General features: G+C 38.9%; 1 long non-coding RNA gene across 1 annotated transcript; it reads right to left on the reverse strand.

Moving 5' to 3' along the window:
• Positions 1–524: 524 nt before the first annotated feature.
• LOC145397185 (uncharacterized) lies at positions 525–16,795 on the reverse strand. The gene is made up of 5 exons (XR_013896890.1): positions 16,666–16,795; positions 13,885–14,074; positions 9,265–9,442; positions 5,426–5,578; positions 525–656 (listed from the first exon to the last, which is right to left on the reverse strand). It is a non-coding gene; the product is annotated as an uncharacterized LOC145397185 (long non-coding RNA).
• Positions 16,796–17,207: the final 412 nt, after the last annotated feature.

Here is a 17,207-nt window from a genome sequence, read left to right on the forward strand (position 1 = left end):
CTTGGGATAGCAGCAGCATCTCGATGTCCCTCATGTGGGAAGGCAGCAGTTTCTCATCAAGCCTCTCGGGTGGCAGCAGCCCCTCGGGTGAGACAGTCTCGTCAAGCCCCTCTGGTGGCAGCAGCGTCTCATCGGGCACTTCTGGTGGGATGGCAGAGTCTGTCATGCCCCTCAGGTGGCAGCAGTGTCTTACCAGCCCCCTCAAGTTGCAGTGTTATGTAGGGCACATCTCTTGGGGTTTCAGGACAGTCACTATCTTATGGGGATTTCAAAGTAACAAGTTTTCTCTTGGTGCTTCTAGAGTAGCAGCTTGCATCCTACAGGAGGCCTTCACGATGGCAGCAGTGTCTTGGGGTGGAGACCATCCTGTGGGGTCACTCCAGGGCTGTGTTGTTGGTATTTAGAGTGGTGGCTGTCTTGTGGGTCTTAAGATGGGAGGCAAGTCTCACACGACTTCTAGTGGCGACAGCTTTGTCTTGAAGGGCCTCTTGGTGTTGTGGCTGCATCTCAAGCCTGGGTCTGGGGTCTATTCAGGGTGGCAGCAGTGTCTTGTGGAACATCTTCAGAGTAGTGGCATTGTCTTGGGGTTCCTTTGGGGTATAAGTGGCAGCCTAACAACTTCTCACCCCAGCTCAGTGCTAATCCTGAAATCACACCTGCAAAAAAAAAAAAAAAAAAATGTAAGTTTTAGTATTTGTGCTAATAACCACTATCAAGCTTGGAATGCATTTTAATTCCCTACTATACTATTTGTAAAAAAATTTTTTCAGCTTAGTGATTATCCACTCTCCAGCCTTGCAAGGTAAGTCCTCAGAACCCTCTTAGAACTGAAACTTACAGATCAAGGTATTCAGCACTGCATATAACCTATTATTTTATTTCAATGGAAGTGTTTATGTGTACATTATTGTAATATTGTCCATGAACTAATCTTATTCTACCACCAACAAATGCTCGAAACAAAACTGTCTAGCCAGAGTAATCTGATATATATATATATATATATATATATAATAATCTAGGAATGGATCAAAGCTGAGTGGGTAAGTGGGCCTGAAAAATACATGTGTGTGTGTGTGTGTGTGTGTGCATACATGTGGGTGGGTAGTAAACGTGTGTACACATTGGTAGCCATACGCATATGACACTGAAGGCATGTGTGTACATGAGGCTGCTAGTACGTGTACAAAAACCTGTAAGCCTCCACGTGTGTATACGAGTGGGTAGCACGTAAGCCTCCGTGTCCATATACGAGTGGGTAGCACATAAGTCTCCATGAGTTTATGAGTAAGACGTAAGCTTCCATGTGCGTATACGTGTGGATAGACGTAAGCCTCCGTGTGTATGCGTATACGTGTGGGTAGACATAAGCCTCTGTGTGCATATACGTGTGGGCAGACATATGCCACTCCATGTGTGTATGAGTCTAGACGTAAGCCTCCATGTGTGTATGAGTCTAGACGTAAGCCTCCATGTGTGTATGAGTCTAGACGTAAGCCTCCATGTGTGTATGAGTCTAGACGTAAGCCTCCATGTGTGTATGAGTCTAGACGTAAGCCTCCATGTGTGTATGAGTCTAGACGTAAGCCTCCATGTGTGTATGAGTCGAAGTAAACTTTCATGTGTGTATGAGTCGAAGTAAACCTTCATGTGTGTATGAGTCTAGAAATAAGCCTCCATGTGCTTCATGTGTGTATGAGTCTAGAAATAAGCCTCCATGTGTGTATGAGTAAGCCTCCATGTGTGTATGAGTGTAAGACGTAAGCCTCCGTGTGTGTGAGTCTAAAACTTAATCCTTCGTTTGTGTACGAGTCTTAGACGTAAGCCTCCGCGTGGGTGTATGAGTCTAAGACGTAAGCCTCTGTGTGGGTGTACGGGTCTAAGACGTAAGCCTCTGTGTGGGTGTACGGGTCTAAGACGTAAGCCTCCGTGTGTGTGTATGGGTCTAAGACTTAAGCCTCCGTGTGTGTGTATGGGTCTAAGACTTAAGCCTCCGTGTGTGTGTGTGTATGAGTAAGACGTAAGCCTCCGTGTGTGTATGAATGGGTAGGACGTAAGCCTCCGTGTGTTTATGAATGGGTAAGACGTAAGCTTCCATGTGCGTATACGTGTGGGTAGACGTAAGCCTCCGTGTGTGTATGAATGGGTAAGACGTAAGCTTCCATGTGCGTATACGTGTGGGTAGATGTAAGCCTCTGTGTGTGTGTGTGTGTGTGTGTGTGTGTGTGTGTGTGTGTGTGTGTGTGTGTGTGTGTGTGTGTGTGTGTGTGTGTGTGTGTGTGTGTGTGTGTGTGTGTGTGTGCGCGTGCGTGCGCGCAAGCTGAATAAAACGTGAAATAAAGTACAGAAATACAAACATACAGAAGCATATAAGATTGACATAAGGGATCACTTTATATAATAAATGTGAGTGTCTAGAATAAAATACTGAAGTTTATGGACAAAATCAACAATGGATAAATCTGACAAGCTTTAAAAATATGGGAGTTAATGACAAACATCTGGCTGAGCTGAATAAAATTGGTAAAAAAAAAAAAAAAAATAATAATAATAATGGAGAATACACACTCCTATGTAATTTGTTTAAACTGAAATAATGGACAGTACTAATCTTTTTGAAGCTGAATAAAATGCTCTACAAGCCCCTAAACTATTGATCTAGGCTGGAAAAAATGGTAATAGACTATTACCTTACCTAATGTTCTATGCTGAAAATGGTAATAAAAAATAATATCATAATCCATCCATCCATCATCCAATCCTATGTTGCCCCATGAGGAGCGTACGAGCCCGGGGCTAGGCAGTTGGTCCTGACATTTAAGATGAGAGTGACCAACCTCACTCATCCCTGAGTGGCATTACGTGAGCAATAAACCCCAACCACCCCTTCGATATAAACCTTCACCGGCTCAATCCGATTGGAGCACAATAATTACACACTAAACCACCAGGCGCCAAAACTTGGTTATATGGTTACCACCCAGCATAGTACATGGTTTCCTGGTGTACAAGAAACTTGACGTGTCACTCAGTGTAGAGTCACCCACAGGCAGAAGGAAGAGGAAAGAATGAAAGACAGAAGAGGGCATGTAAAGTCACCCATAGGCAGAAGGATGAGGAAAGAATGAAGGAAAGATAGAATATGATGGAAGGAAAGAAGGATGGAGGAGAGGACACGGCAGACACCCGAGAGCAGCACTACACTGAGTGGATGGCGAGTGCCCCCATCTACCACAAGTCATAATAATAACAAACCCAATCATGTATTCTATATAAAAAAAAAAAAAAAAAAAAAAAAGTAAAGGGATGAAGGCCATTTCCTAACCTGATTATTTTCTGGGCAGAATTTATAGTAAAAGAATTAACAGATGGGTTCCTGGTGGTCTAGTGGGTTAAGCTGGTCCAAGTCTAGTTCATTAATAGTTATTATATTTTTCAATTAATGTTTACTATATTTTCTGGAATTATCAGCCTAGCCCAGGGCCCCTACTCTTCTGCTGGGGAAACAGGACTGGATGGACACTGCAAGGAGTTTTATGAACTATGTATTCTGTCATCAGCAATGAATAAAACACCAATCTGGCCTATTTCTCACATCCTCTCTACTTTTTACAAATCAGGTGGCCCTACATTAATTCAGAAAAATTTAATGCTGGTTGGAAACCTAACCAAATAAAAAGTTTGTAATTTTGGAAAACTTACAACTCTGGGTGGTAACCATATAGCTAACTACAGATAGTTTCCTGTAGTCCCTGCAATTTATAATGGTGGGTGGTAACCATATAGCCAAACAATAATTCTGTGGAGTCTACTATAATGCCCCTGGATGAGACATTACCACTTCAGGCACAGTGCCAAGTTAAATGGTTTCCTGTAATTCGAGGAATTCCAACTGTGGTAACCACATAGCCCAATAACAGGTGAGGGAGCCTTGTACAATGATCTCTGCAATAAATGACTGAATAGGGAGACTGCCACACTGAGCAGCATGGACAGCTGCTATTAGGTGGCCAAGGCCAATGCATACAAGAAAGTTGGAGCCTTTATAAATGATATGATGAGGTATCAAAGTACGATGTTTGCTGATGGGATTACTGAACTGCTACAGTCCTGATGCTTTCATTTCATTATAAAACCTTCTCCAATTGGTTTAATTCCCCATTTGAACAAGAAAATTTAAGTAAAAGTAATTAAATGTTGTACACACTGCACACTGGTAAAACAGAAGACTATTTGCTTTGTTCTATCATAATACCTGTCTGCAGTAACTGATGGCCACTATATACAAATCCAATAATCATTCCTAGCCCAACATACTACCTATTTCAAATCATTCCTAGTCAGACATACACTTCCTTCTGACCTATTCCCATGTCCACTGATGAGTAAAGAGAAATAATGACATTTTCTCAAGACATTACTTAACCCCTACAGCCCGAGACAACGCAAGCTGAATTAAAAATGTGGAATTATCAGCTGTACAAAAGGTGACATTCTGAGGGTAGCAGTTTATGCCTAAACAGTATCTAACATCAGTAAAGATTGCACGGTGTTCCCAGGCTGAAGGGGTTAACCAATACCTAAGCCAAATGAACATTCCATAATTGACACATTGCTCTTGGAAAGCTGTTATATTTACTGTTGGGGGTGGGGGGAAGGCTTTTTCTTTAGAGGGGGTGGGGGGAGGGTTTGAAGCTAAATTAATCCACTGGCTGCAGAACTTCCACAAAGTTAACCATATTCCAGTTTCATCATTAAGTGTTTACATACAATATTCACAAATCAAACTTTACATCTGCCCTTCCTTCTTCCTTTCCTTCATCAACCAAACATTTGCAATGCTGGGTGGCAATCATACAACCGAACATTTATAATGCTGAGTGGTAACCATATAACCACACCATGGGATCAAGTACAGCCTACTACAATGGTAACTGGCTGGAGACAAATGTGGCATTCACCCAGAAACCAAACCACACTTTACTAGTGCCTTGCCGTTGTGAGGCACTATCAGCTGCAAGGAAACACCTGTACATTGAATGGGAAACCCCTGTAGGCGTGGTTGCTTGCCTGTGGTTAATGGGTCTACTCAAGCAGGAAGACTAGGGTTGATCAACAACCAGTGATATGGGGAGTTTTTACGAGTATGGAATGACTTCACTCTTTTCTAAAGCAAATACTGAATGACTTCTTTTATAAAGTAGGGAATGACCCGATTCTTTTATAATTTTGGCTAATGAAACATCGGGCAAATTATAGTAAGATTCCAGCAAAGCATCTTACAAAACAATTTTTATAGGGCTATGAAAGGTTTGTCACATTATATTAACTTTTTCACTCAGCTAAAGGTTGTCTGGTGATGAGGCTTTTTTTTTTTTTTTTTTAAAGCAATGTGTCAATTATGGTTAAGAGAAAATTGTCTTACCTTAAAACACTGACTTACAATGAGTTGACATCAGGTACATCAAGCCACTTCATGCTAGTTGTCCACTTATTTGCTCCTCACTCAACTTCTATCATTCATGTCTTCACCTCCATTACTGCAACCGTCTTCAGTTTCTCCATTTCTTGTCATATCCTGAAAAAAAAAAAAAACGTAAAAATTAGTATACAACAAAACATTTACATAGTAGTACCAATATTAATATACATTTTCCATTAACTTGGGTCAGATTTTCATTATTTTGCAGCTTATTTCTTATTTCAGTGGCAGAACAAAAACAATACTATGGCTCTACATCCTTTCCACAGCACTTCTTTGTGACTAGCATCAAACTCAAACTATTACTGAACATTCAAGATGGAGAGATGTTAATATTTAGAGCAGATTTGTGAAACGAGTAAAGATGTACCGATGTATCAGTGGTAGCGACCCGTTTTTTGAGTATCTGTACTGGAATCGGTATCTGCTGATTTTCTGCTGATAATACCGATACTTGAAAGGAATTCAGTGTGTAGCATATCACTCACTAGAAGTTAATTTGTTAAACAGAATTTGGATGTCCTATACGAATGAAAGAAATTATTTGTAATATCCAATTACAGTATTTTGTATCATTTTCAGTACATGGTGCGTAGTAGTTTAATGACCAACTTTGAAAAAATATATATAATAAAAAAAATGAAATTGCACGAGTAGGGACAACAGCCTAATAGATTAGTATCCAATGCAGATATCAGTACAGGTCCAATTTTGTGGTATCGGTCAAAACACTGGTATCGGTGCATCTCTACAGGAAAGTCTAGCTCAAGACATTCCTAGCACATCTTACTTGGCTACTTAGCCAACTGCATCTTGCTTATCTACCTTAATTTATCTTTCATGGCCACAGGTGTCAAAACCTGATTTAAAATCTGAGAGGGATAAGGGACTTGATGGGGAGGCTGCCAAAGACTGAGCAGCACGGTAAGTTGCCATTAGGTGACCAAAGCCAACGCATACTGTATAAGCATGTTGGAGCCTTTAAGATATGACCGACCGATACTATACGAGCAGCAGCATGAAAACAATGAATCGAAGGATTTATAAACACTTGGCTATGAAGGTGTGTAGGATGAATATTAAACACCACAAACTTGTACAGTTGCCCCAAGAAGTGATGGCAGAGTTTCAGATTGCTTCTGTCAATGCACTGATATATGTTAAACGAAAACTTGAATATATGGTAAAACTTCTGTGTCTCCATTATGTTATATAAAATAAAATACGTATCACACTAAGAATTACGTAAAATGAATAACACGAGGTAGTGATATATTAGAAGTTGACGGTCAGATATGTCTCCCGATTTGAACAAATGTGTAACGTATTACTCCGTGCACGGAGTGCAGCGTAACCCCATTTCCTGCTGCATTTGCTTCCCAGAATTTCAAATATAGAATGCTCTAGTTTTGAAGACCAGTTACAGAAAACTCTTGTGACTGCTTTTTCAACTGCTGTGGTGATATAGCAACAATAAGGATGCTGCAACAGTGAAGTTTATCCTAGTGATGATACCCTACCTGCAGTAGCAGCAAGACCATTCTGCCTTTTATTCCTTGTCTTCCCCTTGCTTAGCGCGACCTTATTCCTAACTGATGCAAAATTAGTTTAAGCTGTATATGATATTTTACCCTTTTCTCATACACTAGGCAGTGAAGAGGACAAAAGCATAAGCTTATACTCTTGCAATGCAAATACACATACTTTTTACTCTATCTCTTGTTTCCTTATTTTAAAATAAACCTCTGTCCTGCTTAACTGAAAATGCTGATCTGAAAGTTTTGAACTCTGTGTCAGCGGCTTGTTTATGAACATTTGCATTTTATTTCTCTTGCCAATTGTTTAGACACTGAGGATACTAGGCTATGACAAGTTTGTCATTTTCCAAGGATCTCCGACTCTTGACAAATACAGTATTCGAAGTTTTCCTTGTTTTTCATTCACTGATGGTCCTCTGGCTTATATTAAAACTTTGAGAGTTTTCTTAATGAAAAAACTGGCCAAATGCAGTGTAATAACTGCACGTCTGAAGAAAAGTTTGTTTCCTTACAACCATTTAAAATAGCCTACTAATTTACGCTGCATTCCCACTTTCCGTCATCATCCATGGAGAACAAAAACAGAAATAACTGACTAAATTATTCCTTAGTGTTGTCACGGAAACTATTTTATAAATAATAATGACAGTTTACTTGATTATTAAAGCGCATTTCTTTTTAGTCTTGCACTACTAAAAAATTATGTTAACAGATATGAACTCTGCAAATTATTCTTGACTGTCCCTGAGCGGTAGTTCTGAAATTTCAATTAGTTCCGTTTAGGACTCCCTATTATTGTAACTAACAAACAGATTCCTACAATTTTGAAATATACCGGTACTTTTGCATATACTTATTGTTTTCTGTGACAATTTTACATAACAGGTTTCTCCTGGTAAAGATTTAAGGAAGAATATGTACAGTATCGATGACCGAAAACTTCTGGATACTCTGCTGTCACTTCTTAGGCAGACTGTACAAACTGTGCAATACAGCAAACTGGGAGAAAATGGCACATCATCCTTAGATACTAATGGACCTTAAATACACAAATTTAAATTTCTTAGTAGATGGACTGATAATTACCCTGAGGTACTAGCCGTGAAATGTGGATACAAGCTTGCCAAGTGGCTGACCAATCAAATCAGGAAACTCAGCCACAAGTACACATTCAAGGTTTTAAACTTTCACGGACATGATTATTTTTCAACTGCTTTCAACAACTGTCTGATAGCAAATATACTGCTTTTATGCTAAGCTGGCCTAACAGTACCATCTCACCATCTTGTGGCAATAAATTAACACTATATTGTACTATTGTATTCATGAAGATGTTATGGAAAGATGCCAACTTAAACTTTCTGCCACAGCTACATGAAACAAATGGCAAAAGAATGAAAATCTAGACCAAGACAGGGTACAAAGGGCACAATTTGGGCACTTGTTTTAGTTATGAATACAAAGACAACCGGCCATACCATGGCCAACCACAGTAAAGGAATTTAAATCACCATACTTTTCAGCCCAGGAACATTACTTTTCCCATCATTTTTCATAGGAATTTTCCTCTTATTTGGCTCAGTATCAATTTCTTTAACTGTAGGAGTTAGCTTTAAGGCACTTCAAAACTAAACTTATTTCACATCATCATTACCTAAAATTCTTCTCCATCTTGAAGGCTTCGTTGCAATATTAAGTTAGCAGGGTAGGTTTGCCATGAAAAAGTGCTATGGAAAGGATGCAGAACCCTAACATTCTACCAAACAACAACCTAACATTCTACCAAACAACAATGTGAATCAAGCTTTAATGAAAAAATGTAGGTAGGGGCGCTCACCATCCAATCAATGTCGTGCTGCTTTGGGTGTCTGCCCTTTCACCTCTTCCGTCTTTCCTTCATTCTTTCCTCTTTCTTCTGCCTATTGTTGACTACACTGAATACCAAGCCAAATGGTTTCCTGTACACCAGGAAATCATTTCCTATGCTGGTGGTAACCATATAACCAACTTATGGCACCTGGTGGTTTAGTGGACAATTAAGGTGCTCCAATCAGATTGGGCCTGTGTAGGTTTCTATCCAAGTTTTTTTTTTTTGCACAATGCCACTCAGGGATGAAAGGCTGGTCCCTATCATTTTAACTGTCAGGACCAACTTGCCTAGCCCCAGGCTCCTATGCTCCTCAAAGGGGTTAAACCGACCTGATCTGCAAAGAAGTGAAACAACATACCAAAGAAATTTCTTACCTGCAACATCATTAAGTCTTGCTTGTGCCACAATGCAGTCTGTCCTGAAGCAACAACTGTCTCCTCTGCTCTGGCTTCCACTCGAACCGACTGTCTTTTTACTCTGAAGGCTGAGGCGCTCACTTTGAATCCCATCACCTTCCTCTTTTATATCCACATCTTGCCATCATTCATGACCCTGGAAGAAAAACCAGCATGTAAGGTGCAGATTCAATTTACAAGTACTGTGATTACAATTTAGGTTATACAAGGACAATATAGTGCAGTACCCTTCTCTAAACTGGTCTAAAACTGCTAGCTCTCCATCCAGAATGCTGGGTTGTAAAAAAAAAAAAAAAAAAAAAATGCTAGTCACATAAGGAAAGGATGCAGATACGTGAAATAAGCAGAAGAAAAGCCAAGCCGTAAAGGTTAAAGAACTAACAGCCAATCCAGTATTATCCCTTTGAGTGTAGGGCCCAAGGCTAGTGCCCAAATGTAAGAGGCTTTATCAGGGCTTGGAGGTAGAACACTGGACTATCCCAATCCCAGGCTAACTGCTGAAGTCTGGCTCAGCCACCTTGACTTGGTCACATGCCAAATAGAGGCTCAAGTATGACTTCACTGGCTCTTCACACTTTTGGCAACCCTTCGACTTTTCAAATCAGCCAATCAGAGCACTTTGTATATTTGTATTTAGCTACTGTATGATTCCATTTGCACCCTACAAATGCCTTTGGTCATGAACAGTATACAAGATGTGTATAACACAATGTTTAACAAACCCTGTATTACTGCAATACATATCAATGCACCGGATAAGAACTGCAAAACTACCAGTATTTCCTGTACACCAGGAAACAATTTACTACATTGGGTGGTAACCATATAACCAAACTATGGCACCTGGTGGCTTAGTGAGTAAGGCGCTCCAATCGGGCTCAGCCGGTTTAGGTTTATATCCAAGGGGTGGTTGGGGTTTACTGCTCACATAATGCCACTCAGGGATGAGTGAGGCTGTCACTCACATGTCAGGACCAACTTGCCTAACCCCAGGCTCCTATGCTCCTCATGGGGCAACACAGGATTGGCTGATGGATGGATGGATGAAATGGCTATGAAATATTGTGTACTGTACAAACACATGCAGCCTTAAAGATTTCATAAACAGTGACTTACCACTGTACTATTAACCATTTTAAAAAGAGTTGTACCTGACATTATGGAAACTATGACCTAAATATTTATTGTTGTATAGGACTGTACAAAGTTGTTACAGCCTTGTAGGCAATTCCATACTACACAGTCGCCCAACAAAGTGATTATTTCCAACACCTTTCCCTAAGATAGTGGTATCTGGCAACTGCCACAGCCTTGTTTCCTTCATTGGACACGGAAGAACAGCATATAGGAAAACCAAAAGCAAAACGCTTTACCGTGTACATTTTGCATTACGTGTGAAAATGAAAGCCTTTCGCTCAATTGTTTCAAGGTTAAAATGCGAAGAAGCTCTCGTAATGCTTGTTCTACATCCAAAATCAACGCTACGGAAAAAATGTTGCATAAAATAAATTCTAGTTAAATGTAATGTCAAAATCAGTGTTTAAAAAAAAAAAAAAAAAAAAAAAAAAAAAAAAAAAGTATATTCTTATCCACATTTAAATATTTGTGGGATAGAATTCAGATGGGGAAGAAGTCGTTGAATGCTGTGGGCAAACACTGAAGTAATAAAATGCAACAACAATATCCACTGAAAGACGAACAAGGTGGTATAAAAATGAGCGACAAGCCAGAGAGATACACTCCCTCTCATAGCGTGATAATGACCAACGTAAGAACACTTTGGGGTTTGGGCCACCTTGACATGACTGGAAATGTGCCAGATATCACTTGCTATTTAACATATAAATTGAAAACACCAGACAAACCTTACTTATACTGTAATTTGGCAAGATTTACTTTTCAACACCATAACTCAAGTTCAGAGGGCAGGCAAGTTATGGGGGGGGGGGGAGTATTGCAGTCTGATTCCTATCCAGTCAAAGGTTGCCAGATCCAGGGTGTTCTATCCAAAATTTAAAGAAAGCCCGCCACCACTTCCTTGGGCGATTGTACATCAATACTGATGCCACTAATGCAAATAAGGCAAGACATTGCCAGCAACAATACCAAAAGGAAAGTCTAAATTATATATTCTATATGTACAAAATACTGCCTACGCATCTTCCTTATAGCAAAATATGTAGCATAAATTTCTAATATTTTCTAAGTGCACTAAGGGTGTTTTGCAGGTACCATCCATTGCACTACAAGTTGATTCAGTTTTGACAAATCTATCCTACAAAATTAAGATTTTCAATGATCTAGTCTGACACACCCACTCAGAGGTGGCGGACTATACCGTAGTGCATCTGCTCTGCCTCCAAGAGGCTCAAGTCTTGTTTCTGCCTATCTTTGATCTTACTCCCCACAGGGTGGGCTTCATCAATAACCCCTTCATTACAGATCTCAAGTCAAATGAGAGTCATTTGTACAGAAAATTTAAGACTTCACCAGATTCAAAGTGTTAATGACTAGCATGAGAGATGCTACCTGGTCATATCTACATTCTTCACTAGACAAATTGCCTTCATCCTGAATGCTGAGCTGCAACAGATTAACACTAAATGTTACTGTGCTTCCTGTCAGTTTGGTAGACCTAAATTTAGCTAAGATTATATGGTATCGGTAGGAATTAGGTCATCTGCATCAATGAGGGACTTTCAGGTTTCTGCTACCTTGTTGGCGAGCCCTAACTCTTTCCTAGACCTGAAGAAATAACTAATGAATATTCTTTATGTCTGGATAAACTTGTGAATTAGAAAAATTATAACTCTGTCCTAGACCTGAAGAAATAACTATTGAATATTCTTTATGTCTGGATAAACTTGTGAATTAGAAAAATTATAGACCAGTAAAGTCACTAAAATACTTGATAGAAAATATCACTCATTAAATGGCCTTTTTGCATATGCGTACATTCCATCCGGCAATGCCTTACACTCATTTTGTTATATTACTGATGTGTCCAGTGGAACTGGCTTTCATATCTACTTTCGTATCATCTTTTTGAGTGAGACAGTGCTTTTTTGAAGCTTGTCATTGCCTTAGCTTTCTGAAATTTAATACCTGTATTTGCCAAATACCGCCACTTATTTGTTTCCATACGCCATAGGAGACTGTCCCTATTGAGAGATCAAACATAGCTCACTTTTTGCTAGCTCTGTGCAAGTGGATGTGCTTACTGTTCATTTACCAGACAACTGTAGCAAGTAACCAAGGTTTTGAAGTACAATACAGTATTTGTTTGATTCGTATCATGTACCTTTATCTATAATTAAGGGGAAAAATGGACAATTACAAGTTAATGCTTGGACAAAAATGGACAATCACAAGTGTGTGCTGCTAGATGAGCTATTAAACACTTCCTTCACTCTGAGGATGTTAACTGTTTTATTTTTTATTCTGAAGATTATGTTCAACTCAGGGGAGACTGAACCGGATGATACAGTCTTCATTAATCCCCTTCAGTATGAGTGTTCAAAAAGGTAAAATCATTTGGTAGCAGGAAGAAAACTAGTTATATCGGACTGAAAAAGTTATGATTCTGACATCACTATCTTTCAGAGGCTACAGAAGCTTACCTTATTTTCATTTGATACATGTTTTATGATTTACCATCCCTTCCAAAAATTTAAGGAACATGCACGATTCTAAATGGTACTGGAGACTTGGTATGACATCTATATTACACATTATAATATCCTCTTGTACGTTACATGATGCAAACTGTTGATATTAAAATGTACAGACATTGTTTCTTCAGTTTTCTTAATGTCAAAAAACATTAAGGAGGCAACTTTCTGCATATCTTGGCCAGGTGGCAGGTTATGTAATTTTGTCAAATACAAATCAAAGGGTAAGTGGCAAAGTTATAACAGTAGCAATAAAACTAGGCATTTTTCTGGCAGCCCAGTGCAAGCCATTAATACCCTTAAATTAATTAGGCGGCCTCTGAGTTTGAGTTATCCCATTTAATCCCTTTAATTCAGTGCAGTTCATTTGCAAACATTAACACAGGACAGACGAAACCAGCTCTGGTCTTTGGTAAACAAGCATGGGCGGCTCTATTCAGGACTCATTATACTGCACATGCACGAGTCTCTTGGCAATATGTTAAAATCTTAAATTTACAAAATATTAAATTGCAGATAATACTAAGACTGTCAGTAGAAAAGATGATGTTAAGCAGGCCTAAATGCATACAAGAGACCAGCTACAATGTCCAATAAACCAAACAATTTGAGCAAGGCATAGTTGTGAAGGCCTGACACTTCCAGTCTACGATCAAATATTCTAAAATTAAGAAAAAGATCGTTCCTAGCAGTTTATTTTTCGATGTAATATTTTCGTTACTTTAATGGCATATGCCATTCTTACATCTCAACTAGACACTGAAGTACCGGTAAAAATAATTACGGCTATTACAAGCACAGCAACCAGCAAAAGACGTAGGACAGTTCAGACTGACTCGGCACTCAAAGTCCCTCATTGATTTGCAAAGAACCTCAAGTGACGCAGAACACCAGGGATATTTCTTACCTGCAGGGCCATAAAGTCTTGCTGGTGCCATGAAGCCTTCTGTCCTCAAATCTTTCTTTTCCAAAGCACATCTGCTCCACTGCTATTCACTTCACACCTTGTCTCCTCTGCCCTGACTTCCACTTTCAAGGTGCAGGCACTTTCATCCCTTTCAACTTTTTGTATCCATTGCTATCCTGCCATCTTTATCCTGAAAGAAAACACGGCATGTAAGGATTCACAATTACAATTACAAAGAAACTGTACAAGTATAATGTGGTAAAGTACTTGTCAACTGCTAAAACTCCCAGCTCTTCCTGAATGCTCAACGGTAAAAAAGTAAAATATGGTGCTTGCCATAAAAACAATATGGAAAGGATGTAGACCCACAGTACCGTACCAACTTATTTCCGCAACTGATATTCATGAAATAAAGTGAAGGACAAATCCGGGCCAAGTCAAGATGAAAACTACCAGCCAACCCAGTATTACCCCCCTTTGAGTGTAGGGTCCAAGGCTAGGATACTGTACCCAAGAACATTAAAGACAGGGGACACACCAACACCCCACATACCATCTTGTAAGGTGGGAAAACCGTGTGTCCAAGGATTCAAATATCACCTAAAGCCATTACTAACGAACTCTACCAATAGTACACCAGGCATCAAAACAAGCAATGTTCTGTATACCTGTACAAACTTTTTGGTGGGCCAACTTTTAATGCTACGACCTATATCGCATTCCCGTTTCAGTTTCCCAATTTTAAAAAATACAGTAAAGCTCCGAGTTAAGGTTCTATGACAAACGTAGCTAACCGATTCTAGTCCCTCACATCACACTCGTATGCAGTAGAAATCTCTTCAAAATTTAGTACAATATAACCTGGGGTGAATCAATGGTCTTTAGTCAGCTGTTCATGCAGCTGGATGCACGTAGTGAGGCTCAGGCCAGATCTAGCACAGTGAATAATAGCGAATGCCTGAACATAACAAAATCAAAACTTGGACGTATTTTGATTTATCCCAAGAATTCAAATCTAGGACATCTGATAAACTTTGTGAGGTCCCATATTTAAACTGATGCAAATAGCTATATAACTTATTTGGGGAAGCTTATCAAACGGTTATTGCAACCCTTATAATTTAAAACTAATAAGCACAACCAATCAGCTACCTGCTTCTAAACACTTATGGCTCATCTTTGACTGAATAGGTTATATCTGTACTGTGAAACTCAATTTCTGGGACAATTACAGTAGGTGACCATTAAACAAAACATTACAATTCATTTACTATTTACAATAGCAGCATTATCTTGACTGATTAAGTCTTTTGGCCAGAAAATTCAAATCAAAATACCCAGTAAATTTACACCAACTCTTTCCAAAATTGACCAATAAATTACCTTCAATCAAAATACCCAGTAAATTTACACTTCAACTCTTTCCAAAATTGACCAGTAAATTACCTTCAAATTTTCCAATACAACAGCAGTAAATTTACACTTCAATTCTTTCAAAAACAATTATTAAATTCATGCTCATATCTTCCCCAAATACTGTAACTGACCAGAAAAGTTACACTTCAAAACTTTCCAAAATAATTGTCCACAAATGTTACTCTTACACTTTAATAATACTTCAGATCTCTCCAATATTATTACCCAGAGAAGTAACACCAAAATCTCTCCAAAATAACTGCCAGAGAAGTAACACCTAAAATAATTGCTCAGAAAAATCCTAATACCAGGGAAAACAGCAAATCTGGAGGCAAGAACTGCTTGAAAATGTCTTGTGATTAAATAGCACCTAAAATTCCCTATACAAATTTTTATACACTATTTTGAAAAATATTTGGGTGCAATTACACTGGACGTATCGTACTTGTAGGCTGCCATTTCCCCCGTGTCCCTCCCAGACAACATGATATGGTTAAACAATCATTGGAAAGACTGGTAAAATTAGTTTCTACCCAAAACATTTAAGAGATTCTGATTTTGGGGGGACAGGCATTTTGCACAAATCTAAGACACTTCCATGGCATTTTCATCTCAAAAAAAAAAAAAAAAAAAAAAAAAAAAAAATCTTAATTGTTTTGGGTTGAACCTAACTACTGTAAAACTTACCATTAAATTAACCTAACCATATCTACCTTCATAGGCAAGTTTTCATAGATAATGTGGGGTTAGATCTGTTTAACGTCAATCACTTTAATGATTTTCTTGCTCTAATTTCTTATCCATTCCTGATAAAGTTGTGCCATCTGAGTTTTCTGTGACGTTATGCAGGAAAACAAATACTTGACCACTTCAGTTTCGTATACTGGTGATATTCCATGCAGTGTTCTAAAACTGCATTATTATTCCTTAACCAAAACAAAAAAGGTTAATACCAAAGTCAGATATAAATTGAAAAAGAATGCAAATCCATCTCAATCTCGAATTGAAACTAGCAATTTTATGTGCACGAGCTATTTTACCTGAAGCTTTCATATGCACATGAGCTATTTTACCTGAAATTTAACATTTTAAAGCCTGTACCTCAAGCGTCCCAGTGAATAACAAATCTAAAGTGAAGAACCCTCCCATATATCCTAGATTTATTTTACAAGCTTACGTAATTATCTAAAAACTATAATTATCGACGATGAATAAAGCCACAAAGTCCCAAAGAGGAAATACCGTACAGAACCCTCAAACACGTCCCCCGGCAAGCTAGATAAATTTCAAAATTCAAACTGAAAACCTCCACTTCACATACACTCATTTGTACGTAATTATATAAGAATACACCTATTTGCTTACCTCTGGCTTTTCTCTAGGTGGAACAGAAGCAGGATCAAGCTCAAGGGCAAGTTGAGGAGACATCTTCACAACGTGAAAAGAAGAAGAAAAATGACCAGCCGCCACAACCGCCAAGACCACCGCCATGCTGGATGATGACGTCACACAGAGTTGCCAATCAAAATGGCTGAACTTATAACTAAAACAAGTAAAAAGATGCCGCAGTGTCACAATAACCATAGTTTCACAAAGACACTACCAACGTACGTTTGGAAATCGTTATATCATTGCTAAAACTTGGGGAAATAGGGCAAAATTCCAGCAATATCACCGACCACCAACCACCTGCCCGAGTAGCAATATGTTAGCAGAAGACGCTAAATTTGACCTCGCACTCATTTTCGTGATTTCAAACTGTGCTACAGTATGATTGCAGGCACAATCTTACAAGGAAACTCCAGGAAATTTACTGAAACATCTATAACTACAATAAATAATGGAAATAAGTAAAATCCCTGCAGCACCACCATTTGAGCCTCACCAAACCACCTACCATGGTAACC

Source organism: Coenobita brevimanus, chromosome 40 (assembly GCF_032717465.1).
Source record: "Coenobita brevimanus isolate Jiangsu-jjx chromosome 40, ASM3271746v2, whole genome shotgun sequence".
NCBI classification, from domain to species: Eukaryota; Metazoa; Arthropoda; class Malacostraca; order Decapoda; family Coenobitidae; genus Coenobita; species Coenobita brevimanus.